The following is a 14,039-nucleotide window of genomic DNA, read 5'->3' as shown; positions in this document are numbered from 1 at the left end:
CTCTTCTTTACATGCAGTTTGGGGAGGAAGTCTTTGCCTTACCTTCCAGCTCTTCAGAAGAGGGGCAGAAGATATTGAAGATGTATGGGGACCAAATCTGATGCAATCCCACAGGAAGATGAGTTTCCCGGTGATAAAGTTTTCTAGCAGCAATTTTATGATGGAATCTATCTAATTCAATAAGTGAAGCTGGTGGGAAGCCTATTTGCATCATCACTGCTAGCAAAAATTGCTGGCCTATTGCTGTAAAGGGCTAGAACTAAGCAGATGCACTTAACCAGATTACCTAGCACTTAAGGTTAATTACCAATTGGACAATTCTCTATTAGCATGCTTGGAGGATGACCCTACTCAACTCTGTCTTGGCTAGATCTGTGGGTGTGGACAGAGAAGGGAGAGAGAAATCAGAGGGTGGAGTAGGACAGGCAGGATCATTCTTTGGTGGTGGAGAGAGAGAAAGGAGGTGTGGAGATTCCTATATCTAATCCCCTGATGGCGACCCCAAAAGACCAAGAATAAAGACTTTTGCTTATCCTGGCTCCAGCTGATTCTAAGAGATCCAGGGTACTAACGTGGGCACAACATATTGCCATTAATAAGAAGGTACTGTGGGAGTAGAAACGTCATCCATACCACTTGTCTTGCTTCCAGATTTGTCCTCATAGCCAATATCTGGGGAGGCAACTACTATGGAGAAGGGAATAACCTTCTATATCAACTACCAGCTAACTGTCACCAGCAGGGAAGCTGGTTGGAGCAGCAAGGAACCTGCAGGGGGGGAGGGAGTGGAGAGTAGAAGAGGTGACAGAATATATCACGCAACTTACACCATCATCATTACTGTGACTACTATTTCATCTTAGACACTAAGATATAGTTGAGGATTCTAAACTCTAGAGTATTTTCTCTATCTTCATTTTTCTTTACTAATCTTTGAGATTGTTCTTTCTCTTGATTCTCCAACATGTCTGACTACTCCTAAATCTCATTTGCTGGATCCTCATCCAAATCTTGCCTTCTAATTGTAGGTGGTCCTCAACATTCTGTCCTGAGCCTTCTTCTTTTCTACTTCACTTGGTGATCTTATCAGCGTCTATGGATTTAATTATCATCCCTTGCTAAAAGGCCCCACAAGCAATGAAATAATATCAATACTAAGCACATTTATAACAAATGGCATAGAACCAAAGTCTTAAAGGAAAGGTTTAGTGAATTACAGGAGGTAATAATAAAACTATAGTATTGGGAGAACCTCGATTTTCCTCTTTTAGAACTAGCCAGATCTAAATCATAAAATAAATAAAAAAGAAGGAAAGGAGTTGAATAGAATAGACCTCTGGAGAAAATTGAATGAGAATAGAAATAAGTATGCCTTTTTTCCTAGTTTTATTAGTTCAATGTTTTTCTTTTTTAATTTCATTTTTATTTATGTATATTTTGATTTTTTCAGGATTTATATTTTGGTGTTTAACTGAAAAATTTTATTCTTTTTCTAGCTTTTTTAGTTGCAAACCTAATTCATAGAGATATAAAGTTTTTGCTAAGTACTGCTTTGATTGCATCCCATGATTTTTCATGTTGTCTAACTGTATGTTCACTCTATGTATGTTCATTAAGATATTGTTATCTTAGTGAAGTCACTGATTATTTCTATGATTTGTTATTTGACCTACTCATTCTTTAGGATTGGATTACTCAGTTTCCAATTTAATTTTTATCTACATTTCCATGGCCCTTTGCTGAAAGTTATTATTATTGCATTATGATCTACAAAGGATGCATTTAATATTTCTGTTTTTCTCCAAATTATTATGATGTTTTTATTCTCTAATACATGGTCAGTTTTCATGAAGATGCCATATGGAACTGGGAAAAAAGACATACTTCTTTCTACTTCCATTCAATTTTCTTCAGAGGTCAATTTTCTAAAATTCTATTCAACTCCTTTACCTCTTTTAAAATTTATTTTATGATTAGATTTAGCTAATTCTGCAAAAGGAAAGTTGAGATTCCTCTAATAGTATATTTTTACTATTATTTCCTATACTTCATTTAACATTTCCCTTAACATTTTGGTTCCATGCCATTTGTTGCATATTTGCTTATCATTGCTATTTCATTGTCTATAGGGTCTTTTAGCAAGATGTAGTTTCCTGGTTTATTTCTTTTAGTTAAAGTTATTTTTTACTTTCCTTTGCCTGAGAGCATGATTGCTACTCTTTCTTTTTCTTTTTCTTTACTTTAAGTATATATTTATTTAAATAATAGTTTTTTTTAATTTTCCAAAATGCATGCAAAGAGATAAGCATTCAATCTTGCAAAACCTTATGTTCCAAATATTTTTCCCCTCCCTCCCCTCCTCTCCCCTTCCTTTAGACAATGAGTAATTCAATATGGTTAATATGTGCAATTCTTCTAAACATTTTCCCACATTTATCATCCTATGCAAGAAAAGTTAGATCACAAGGAGGGGGTGAACGAGAAAAAAAGAAAAGAAAACTAGCAAGGAAACAATAACAGCAACAAAGGTGAACATACTATGCTGTGATTGACATTCAGTCTCCATAGACCTTTCTCAGGATGTGGATGGTTCTTTCCATTATAGGGACTGACTTGAATCAACTAATTATTGAAAAGAGCCAAGTCCATCACAGTTGATTGTCTCATAATCTAGTTATGGCCGTGTATAAAGTTCTCTTGGTTCTATTCTCTTCACTTAGCATCAGATCATATAAATCTTCCCAGGCTTTTTTGAAATCAGTGTTTTGTTTTGTTTTTTTCTTTAGCTAAAGTATAACAAATTCTGCTCTGTCTCCTTATTTTAACTCTGTCTCTCTATTTCAAGCATGTTTCTTGTGAACAACATATTGCTGGATTATGTTTTCTAATTAATTCTGCTATTCACTTCCATTTTATGAGTAAACTCATCCCATTCACATTAACAATTAAGATGGCTAACTCGGCATTTTGCTCCATCTTATTTTCTTCTATTCTTTCTATTTTATGCCTCTTCCAAAACCTGTTTTGCTTCTGACCACTGCTTCTTTTATACATCTTCTGTTTTAGTACACACAACAGCCCTTTCTTCTATCCCATTTCCCCCTACTTCTGTGAAGGATAAGATAAATTTCTATATCCAGTTGAGTGTATGTATCTGTGTGTGTCTTTCTATATTTATTTTCCTCTTTGAACCAACTTAGATGAGAATGAGATTCAATCATTGTCTGTCTCCCCACCATTTTCCCTTCTTTTTTCCCATGCCTTTTTTATGTGAGATATTTTTCCCCTTTCTTCCTCTACTTTTCCCTTCTCTCATAGCGTTCTTCTTCCTCACTCATCCATATTTTTACCTTCTCCTAACATAAATGAGTCATTGTTGTGACCTGTTTTTATGTAAGATCTTTCTAACTGACCTAGCAATAAGTTTTCAGAAATTATTGTATCATCTTCCCATAGGAAAATGTAAACAATTCAACTTAATTGAGTCCCTTAAAGAAGAGAAATCTCTTTCCTCTTTTATCTTTTTATGCTTTTTTGTGCCTTGTACTTGGAAGTAAAATTTTATATTCAGCTCTAACCCTTTTCATCAAGATTGATTGAAATTCCTCTATTTCATTAAATATTATGTTTTTCCCTTGAAATATTTTACTCAGTTTTATTGGGTAGTTTATTCTTGGTAATCCTAGCTCTTTTGTTTTCTAGAATATGGCATTCCAAGCCTTCTACTTCTTTAACATGATAGCTACTAAATCTTATGTTTCTTTCTGATTGTTAGGAATATTTTCTCTTTGTTCTGGAAGTACCGGAATTTAACAGTAATATTCTGGGAAGTTTTCATTTGGGGATCTCTTTCAGGTGATGATTAATGGATTGTTTCTCTACTTTACCCTCAGGTTTAAGTTTTATCAGGACAGTTTCCCTTGATAATTTCTCAAAATGTGATGTATGGACTGTTTCTTTGTGACATTCAAGTTGTCCAATAATTTTTCAATTATTTCTCCTTGATCTATTTTCTGAGTCAGTTGTTTTTCCAATGAGATGTTTTAATATTCTCTTCTATTTTTTCCCATTCCTTTGACTTTGATATATTGTTTCTTGATATTTCATGGAATCATTAGCTTCCACATTGCCCAATTATAGTTTTTAAGGAATTATTGTCTTCAATGGACTTTTCAGCCACTTTTTCCATTTGGATAGTTAAGGTGTTGTTTCCTTCAGTACTTTTGTGCCTCTTTTAACAAGCTGACAATTGTCTTTTTGTAATTTTTCTACCTTTGTTCTCATTTTTGTTTACATGTTCCTTTCCTCATTAGATTTTGAGTTTTTTTTTTTTTGTGACATGGATTATCTTTTAGTTCTTCTTTGTATTTCCAGTGCCTAGTACATATTAAGCAATAAATGCTTAGGTTGATTGGTTGTCATTATCAATTTTTAGTGCATGAAGACATAGAATTTGGAAGTAAACCCTTTGGAAATAAAACATAGCAATTACTCCTCCAACTACTATAGCCACATCCATTAAAGATTCAAAAAGCTCTTTTTGCCCAAAGGGCCATAAAACTGTACCTACTCTTTGATCCAGCAGTGTTAACTACCAGATCTGTATCCTACAGAGATCATAAAAAGGGAAAAGGACCTACATGTGTAAAAATGTTATAGCAGTTCTTTGTATAGTGGCAAGGAACTGGAAACTGATTGGATGCTCATCAGTTGGGGAATGGCTAGATAAGTTGTGGTGTATGAATATAATGGAATATTATTGTTCTATATAAAATGATGAGCAGGCTGATTTCAGAAAAGCCTAGAAAGATTTATATGAACTGATGCTGAGTGAAGTGAGCAAAACCAGGAGAATATTGTACATAGTAACAGTAAGATTAGTTGATCAACTGTGATGGACTTGGTTCTTTTCAGCAATGTGATGACAATTTCAATAGACTTGGGATGAAAAATGCCATCCACATCCAGAGAGAAAACTATGGAGACTGAACATGGATCAAAGCATAGTATTTTTTGCCATTGTTTGTTTGCTTTTGCTTTTTCATGCTTTTTTTTCCCCCCCCTTTTGGCCTGATTTTTCTAGCACAACATAACAAATGTAGAAATATGTTTTGTTTTATTTTAAAAAGCAAGTTCTTGTTACCAAATCAAATTTAGTCTTTGACACTGTCAAATAATTCAGTGTTAGAAAATGATATTATTTTATCACTGGAAATGATATAAAAAGAGCATTGCTATCTGCTTTGCTGCTACATCTTAAGAACCATGGAACTTTTCTAACGAATTTTAGCTAAAACCTTCACTACATATTATTTCCTCCATTAGAGTATGAGCTCTTTGGAAGAAAGGATCATTTTACTTTTCTATTTGTGTCCACACTGTTTTATATGTATAGCAAGTGTCTCCCTCTCTCTTTTCCTCTTTCTATCATTTCTTTCCTTTCTTCTTTTTTCCCTTCCTATTTCTCCTTCTTTTCTATCTCGTACTTTCCATTCCCTCCTTGTTAGGATTCTTACAAGGTACTAAGACAGTGAAATTGATAGAGACAATAATTATCTAATTTAGCATGGTTCAGTATGATTGATCTGATCCTACAAGGAGATGTTATGGGCCAGCACTTGAAACAAGGTACTGAGTGGAATTGAGGAGACAATGGTTAAATCTAATTTAGCATTGATTTAATCCTACAACAAATAATGGTTTCCTAGTGATATAATGATTGGTGTATACTCAGTGTGCAGCATATAAGGAAGAAGCTCTCAGGGCCAGACACAGAAGCCCTTTCTTGGAAGGGAGACAGATTCATTCCATTTTCCATCTTTGTGCTGGCTGGAGGCTGAAGTACAAACCTTTGGATTCGGAGACATTTGGAGGGAGCTAGAGACAGAAGCTGGCAGAGGCAAAGGACTAGAGGCAAGATCCAAAAGGCCTCAGAAAACTAGCCAAGCCCCAAGTGAAGGAGATAAGATTTTGATGGAGACAATAAAGGATTTGGACTTTAACTCCTGGCTGCATTCGGGGTGATTACTCTAAACTGAAGTGAAGGCTGCTCCCAGAAGCCCCCCAAGAAACCTGCTCCCAGAGAACATTACAATTTAGAGAAGAATAGTACACCTTCTTTCTTCCTCCTTTACTTTCTCTCTTTCTCTTTCTCGTTTCTTTTTTTCATTTGTGATTTCATCATTGTAAGGAATGGCTGGTGTAGATATTCCATTTATCACCAACAGTCTTAGAGAGGCCGCTTATGAGGTAAATAATTTGCTGATGGCCACACAACAAAGAAGTATCAGGTGTTGGACTCAGACCCTAATCTTCTTGCTTCCAGGATAATTTTTTTTTTCCTTCCAAGTCATGCTGCTTCTAGAGTTGTAGAACTTATGAATTCCTTGGCAAGATTTAAACAACAAAAGGTTTCCCCAGAGACTGGCCTCATTTATGTGTATAAAGCCAAGTGACAGTCATTTGCCAGCTGAGTGACCTTGGGGAAGTGGTTTAACCAGCCTGGGTCTCAGTTCCATCATCTATAAAATGAAGGGGACAGAACTAGATGATCGCTGAGTCCCTTCAAGCCGTGACATCTCCACTTCTATTTGGCCTATTCATAACAATGCAGTTCAGGTTTTGTTTCTTTCCTCAAATCCAACTGGAATTCATTCAGAAATGCTGTTTTCATATTACTGACAGACCCTGCTTCAGTTCTCTAATTCGGCACCCAGGGGATAGCTGATGTGTGAAAGCTTGCCTGCTCTGCCAAAATGAAAGACTTCTGCTCAACTTGCTATCTTCGTCTGCCACAATGTGGAATAGTGAAGAGTAAACACAACATTAAGCATGGAAATTCGTACTGCACTGTTCCATCCTGTAACAAAAGTTGAGAGCAGCTCACTGCTTTATAGCTTTTGTTTTTAATTATAGCAGCAACCTGTATTCATTTTCTCTGCAGTGTTTTTTTTTTTTTTTTTTTTTTTAAAGTAGTGGATCTACTAGCTAGGCTGGCTTACATCTCCCTTTCAAACTTTGAGCCTTCGCTTTCTTATAAAGAACTCTGGCTGCAGAACTGCAGGACCTGAGTGGTAGACTTGGATTCACCACTCATACCAGCTGTGTGATCTTAGATAAGTCACTTAACACTTCTGAGCATCATTTCCCCCATCTTTAAAACAGAAGGGTGGGAACTAGATAAACATTGAGTCTCTTCAAGCTGTGACAATACATGATTCTATGATTTACTTTACTCATCTGCCTCATATCTTCCATCAGCCAAGTCTTCCTATCCCACATTCCTCCCATTTTCCCGATCCCTCTCATCTCCTGTACTGAGAATCCTCTCTACTCATCTCCTCCACTTCCCACTAATTGATGTTCTCTACTCCATTTTAAGGCAGTTAGTGCAGTGGATAGAACACCAATCCTAGAATAGGGAAAACCTGAGTTCAAATCTGGCCTCAGACACTTATTAGCCATGTGACCATGGACAAGTCACTTGATCACATTTGCCTCAGTTTCCTCATCTGTAAAATGATCTGGAAAAGGAAATAGCAAACCACTCCAGTATTTCTGCCAAGAAAACCCCAAATACAGTCACAAAGAGTCATAATTGAACAATACCTTCATTTAATATCTAGCTCAAAACTTATATCTTCTTCCCTTGTACCTTCTGTGATCAATATATCACTTTACCCAACAACAACAACACATATTCTATCATATTGATTCTCCTTCTGGTTTGTGTGTAATCATGCAGATTTATAAAGGCTCTGCTTTCCCCCCATCATATCTCTTCAACAATGCACATACACACACCGCTTCCTTAGCTCTTATTACTCTTATTTTCCTTCAAAAACAAAAACAGTTGCTATCATTCTTTAATGTTTTCAAAGCACAAATATATTATTTTATCCACACAATAGATAGTATTAGAAATGTAATCAGGGTTAGAAATGTAATTAGAATTGAAGTTACTTAGAAGGAAACAGACAGCAATTAAATGATTTGCTTAAGTTCACACAGCTGATAAGTGAGGCTCCCTTTGAACTCTAACTCTAAAAACTGACTCTAAAAACTGTACTACATAGTTGTCAAGATTCAGCTCCATGCTACTTTTTCCATGAAGCTTTTCCTTATCTTCTCAGTGGTTGGTACTCTTTTCAAATTAACTTGGGCCTATTGATTGACTCCACCTTCCTTAGTCTCTTCTTTCCTCTAGAGGACTATAGAGTAGGATTCCAAACTTCTCCCAATTAAGTTCCTTTGTAGAAAACAGAAACGTCTGGACTCTCAGAACACTGCATTCTGCTTCTGCTGCCTTGCCTTGTTTCAACTCCATAGAACTAGATGCCCTGTACCAGGTAACCCTTGGTATTGAATCCTCCCTGTTCCTTCCTCCTTTTGGATGCCATGTCCCTTTTTAGATTTTAAACTCCTTGAGAGCAAAATTGTTTTTCTTTTTATTTATTGTATACCCAGCACTTAGTCCATTTCATGTATGTCTCATATTTTAATCTTTACACACACACATATGTGTATGTGTATGTGTGTATTTGTTTGTGATCACGTAGTTAGAGAATCATAGAACTTGAGAGTTGGAAACAGTCCATTCCCTACATGAATGGATTCTCCACTATAATCTACCCAACAAATGGCCATCGATCTTCTGCTCAAACACCTCCACGGAGGGAGAGCCAACTCTTTCTGTCTCCCATTCCGCTATTGGACAGCTCTAATTGTTAAGAACTTTTTGCGGACATGAAGCCTGAAATCAATCCTCTTTCTTCTGATGACTATTTTGAATAGATTTTATTCTCTGGGACAAGGATTGCATTTCCACTTGTTTGTAGTACTGATAAAAATGCAATGCTGTTAACTCCTCTCCCTCTGTACACATCCAAGTGTTCAGAATGCCCAGATTTACACAGTAGCTTAACTGTTACTTTTAAACTGATACTGCTTTGGCTACAAATTTGAGCCCTTCAGTTTTTGGAAATATATGTGGAATCCTCTTTCTTCTGGTTCATTTAGTTGACCTCTTCAATGGTGGATCCAGAAGCAGCACATCCAGATGGGGCTGTTCCACCTCCTGGGAACCTATGAAGCATGCTTCTTGGCATGCCCCCTGCACTCTGGTACAGCTTAGTAATGATGGGGTTGCAGACCTTCTCCAATTTTTTTCTGCTGATGCTCAGATTTTTCCTTCTCAGCAATCTGGTTCTCACTCAGCCAGTTGATTATTTCATATTATTTGTCAAGGATCTTCCCATTTGTCTTCATTACCAATTTTGCAGTTTTTCATCCTTTGTGGTAGCCTTTATGTTGAAAGCATAAGATCCAAGAGAATTTGTGGATGACACCTTGTCTCTCTGCACATCCTCAGCCTTGTATTTCTCAGCCTTCTATGCCATACATTCAATGTCTTCTTTGCTTAGATGACCTTTCTTATGGTTGATAGTGATCTTGTTTTCCTTTCCTATTCCCCTTATCCATAGCAGAAACATCGAGGGTGCAATTTGTATTAACATTGAATGTTATTTCAATGTGAGGGATACCTCTGGGTGCTGCAGGGATACTAGGAGTTTGAACTTGCCAAACAGGATATTATCCTTTGTCATTGCTCTCTTACCTTCATAAATCTAAATAGGCACATCAGGTTGGCTATCCAAATAGGTGGTAAAGATCTGTGTCTGCTTGGCAGGAATGGTAGTATTATATTTGATCAGAACTGTCATAGCTCCACTAGCACTTTCAATTCCAAGGGAAAAAGGAGTGACATCCAACAGCAACAAATCCTGCATGTTTTCAGATTTATCTCCAGCAAAATGGCAGCCCAGTCAGCTGCTCCGTAAACAACAGTCTCATCAGGATTGATACTCTTGTGGATCCTCTTGCTGTTGCAGAAGTTTTGCAGAAGCTTCTGGATTTAGGGCATTTAAATGGAACCATCCACCAGGATGATTCCATGTAATTTATTTATTTTGGCATCTCTTTTTAAGGCCTTCTCCACAGGCTCCAGTGTGCCACAGAAAAGATCAGCCTTTGGCTCTTTGAAACGGATTTGGGTGATAGATGTATAGAAATCAATATCTTCTTGTAGGAAGTCAGTCTCTGATGGCCTGAGTATTGGAAGAGAGGATACACTTTGCACCCTCACAAGTGGTACACAGACAGGGAACAACCTGCTTATTCTTACTGATGTCCATCTTATGCTTTTGCTTGAACTCAGCAATAAAATAGTTGATGAAGTGGGTGTCAAAGTCTTCCAACCCCAAGTGGGTATCCCCAGCTGTAGACCTAACCTCAAAAAATGCCATCTTCAATGGTAAGAATTAAGATATAAAGAGTACCACTTTCAAGGTTAAAGATCAACACATTTCTCTAAGATCCAACCTTTTTGTCCAAGTCGTAAGCAATAGCAGCAGCATTTGACTCATTGATGATTCAGAGTCATTGAGACCAATGATGGTTCAAGCATATTTGGTGACTTGGTGTTGGAAATCATTAAACTAGGCTGGTAGTGTGACCACTGCATTTGTTACAGTCTTCCCAAGGTAAGCTTTAGCAATTTCTTTCATCTTGGTCAAGACCACAGAATATACTTCTTCTAGATAAAAACCTTTGGTCTCCCACTTGGATATAGGTCTGTCAATCACTGCCAAAAAGGCCAATGCTTCATGTCTGACTACAACTGCATCATTAAATCTGTAACCAATCAGATGTTTGGCAATAAAAACTGTTAGTGAAGTTCATTGGTTCTTTGCAGCATCACTGATTAAACATTCTGTGGTGGCGGTGACTATGATATAGCTTGGGGTGATTCTGTTTCCTTGGTCATTAACAATGATCTTCACTTACCTAGTTTTATTACTCTAATATCTTGGCTCTTCCCCCCTACCATCTTCCCACTTTGGAAGAGTCCCACACAGGAATTAGTAGTGCCACAATTAATGCTAACTGCATCTCCTTTTGATATGGCCTTTGGGAAGTCAGGGGTCACAGCTGACCACTATGGAGGATGAAGGACTGTTGTGTTGAGTAGAAGCCTAAAATCTCTTCATTGCATCTTCCTAGTTATGGTTTCTGTTGTGTCTATTGTCATTTCCAAAAATTGATCCTTAGTTTCCATGAGGGAAAGTAATAATTTTTAAAGGGAATCATAATGCTGACTACTAATATTATCTATTGATAATCTATTGAAGAATCAATGTACAGTAACTCAAGAGCAAATTATGTTTTTGAATGTATTAGTACTGTATTTGTATGGCAAAGTAGACTTCTGGAGTCAAGAAGACCTGAAATCAAATTAGTCTTCTCCCACTAGCTGTGTGGTCCTGGGAAAGTCACTTAATACATAATTATCTGGATATAATTCATGACAAAGAATGAAAACAGGGTTTGTTTTCGGTTATCTCCTCAGAGATTCTCAGTCACTGCCTATGTTGTTCAACATCCACCGAAGCCTGACAGGAACCATGCCATGATTCAATTCTAGGTTTTCAAATTCACTAGCACTTTCTTTGATCATCATCGGGGGTACTCAGGCAGAGCTGTGAGACAAAGAATACTTGGAGACTCCTATTTAGGATGGGAGAGGGACATTAAAAAATCTTCCCATTGTAGTTTCTAATTAAAAAATAGTGCATTTTTTTCCTGTCATATTTGAAGTGATGACAAGTCAGTGGGAAAGCAATGTGCTGTGAAATGGAAAGAAGGCAGAAAAGGAAGATGCTTCAAGAAATGGAATCATAGATAAATGCATAATGTGAGGCAACATAATAAAGCTGATAGAAATTGAGTTGGGAGTGAGAATCTTCTAGGTTCAAGTCTCCTGAATATGAGACTCCAGACAAAGCTTCAATCTCTCAGTGCCTTGGGTAACTCTAAGACTGCCATATAGTTCAGCTGCTCTTAGATAAGGAGTTTATTACAATACTAGTTCCCTACTAGGCGAAATCTAAGGTCTGGATTAAAACTAAGCAATTTTTAAACACACAACCTTATATAGCATAAAAATGATTGTACAGAACACTATTCACATCAATTCAGTGAGGGAGATAACAAATATCATTAGCCCCATTTTACAACTGAAGCTCTTAGATTTGAAGTGACTTAGTCATTTATGACCATGGAATTAGTTTCTAAAGCAGTATTTGACCCATATCTCCTGATTTAGAGATCAATGCAATGGAAACTCCTTAAAGATCTCACACATACTGATTCTATCAATAAGTATTTAGTGAGTTCCTCCTATGAACCAGTCCTATGAACTACTATACTGCAGTTATACCAGTGCAAAAAACTAGTGTTTGTTTTCTATCAATACTCTTTTGACAAGGATCATAGGATCATGGATTTAAAACTGTATCCTAGTATACATCTAAGACTTGTTCAGTTGCTTCAATCACGGCTAACCCTTTGTGAGACCATTTACAGTTTTTTTGGCAAAGATATTGGAGTGGTTTGCCATTTACTTCAGTTCATTTTATTGATGAGGAAAATTTATGAGATAAACAAGGAAAAGTGACTTGCCCAGGGTCACAGAGCTAGTGAATGTCTGAGGCTAGATTTGAACTCTGGTCTTCCTGACTCCAGGCCTAGCCCTATATCCACTGTATCATCTAGCTGCCCAACATCTAATCCAACCCCTTCATTTTACAAAAGGAAATGAAGGCCCCTTGTTATACAAGTCAAAAGGCAGAATCAGTTCAAAACTGTCCTCTGACTCGAAATCCAGTAGGCTTTCCAAAGCTATTTATGAGCAAATATATTTTTTTTTCACTTATTGGTATTTTATTTTCTCCATTTACATGTAAAGATAGCTATCAACATTCACTTTTGTGAGATTATGAATTCCAATTTTTTTTCTCCCTCCCTCCCTTCTCACCAAGACAGCAAGTAATCGGTTGTAGGTTGTATATGTATAATTATTTTTTAATGTACTTCCATATACATTGTATCATGGAAGAAAAATCAAAACAAAAGGGGAAAAGTATGAAAAAACTAAAACAAGGGGCAGCTAGGTAGCATCGTGAATAGAGCACCAGCCCTGAAGTCAGGAGGACCTGAGTTCAAATGTGACTTAACACTTCCTAGCTGTATGACCTTGGGCAAGTCACTTAACCTCAATTGCCTCAGAAAAAAACAAAACAAAACAAAACAAAATAAACAAACAAACAAACAAAAACAACCACCACAACAACAACAGGTGATAGTCAATCCTCATTTAGTCTCCATAGTTCTCTCTCTGGATGCAGATGGTACTGCATCACAAGTCTATTAGACCTTCAGGGAGACAGACATAAGGAAAGACATTTTTTTAACAATCATAATTGTCCAAAAATGGAATAAACTGTCTCAAGAGTTGGTGAATTCCCTGTTGCTGGGAGTGTTCAAACCAAAAGAAATTGGATAAATATTATAACTTTATGTTCTGGAAGGTATTTATAGTTCAGGATGTGACTAGTAGCCTCCAAGATCCTTTCTGAATTTGTAATGTTTTAGATCACCATTGTTGAGAAGAGCCAAAACTATCACAATTGATCACTACATATGTGCAATGTTCTCCTGGTTCTGCTTACTTCATTCAGCATCAGTTCCTGTAAGTCTTGTCAGGCTTTTTCTGTAGTCAGTCTGCTCATCATTTCTTATAGAAGAAAAATATTCCATTACCTTTATATACCATAACTTATTCAGCCTTTATATTCATAATTTATTCAGAGCTACTACAAACATTTCACTTTTATGATCTCTTTGGGATACAAACCCAGTAGAGCCATTGCTGGATCAAAGGGTGTGCACTGTTTTAGAGCCCTCTGGGCACAGTTCTAAATTGCTCTCTAGAATGGTTGGACAAGTTCACAGCTCCATCAACGATGCATTTGTGTTCCAGTTTTCCCATATTCTCTCTAACATTTATCATTATCTTTTCCTGTCATCTTAGCCAATCTGATAGGTATGAGGTGGTACCTCAGAACTGTTTTAATTTGCATTTCTCTAATCAATAGTGATTTAGAGTATTTTTTTTCCACATGGCTTTAATTTCCTCATCT

This window comes from Sminthopsis crassicaudata, chromosome 5, assembly GCF_048593235.1.
Source record: "Sminthopsis crassicaudata isolate SCR6 chromosome 5, ASM4859323v1, whole genome shotgun sequence".
Classification (NCBI taxonomy): domain Eukaryota; kingdom Metazoa; phylum Chordata; class Mammalia; order Dasyuromorphia; family Dasyuridae; genus Sminthopsis; species Sminthopsis crassicaudata.
The sequence above is the reverse complement of the archived record's forward strand: the minus strand, read 5'-3'. Positions refer to the sequence as shown.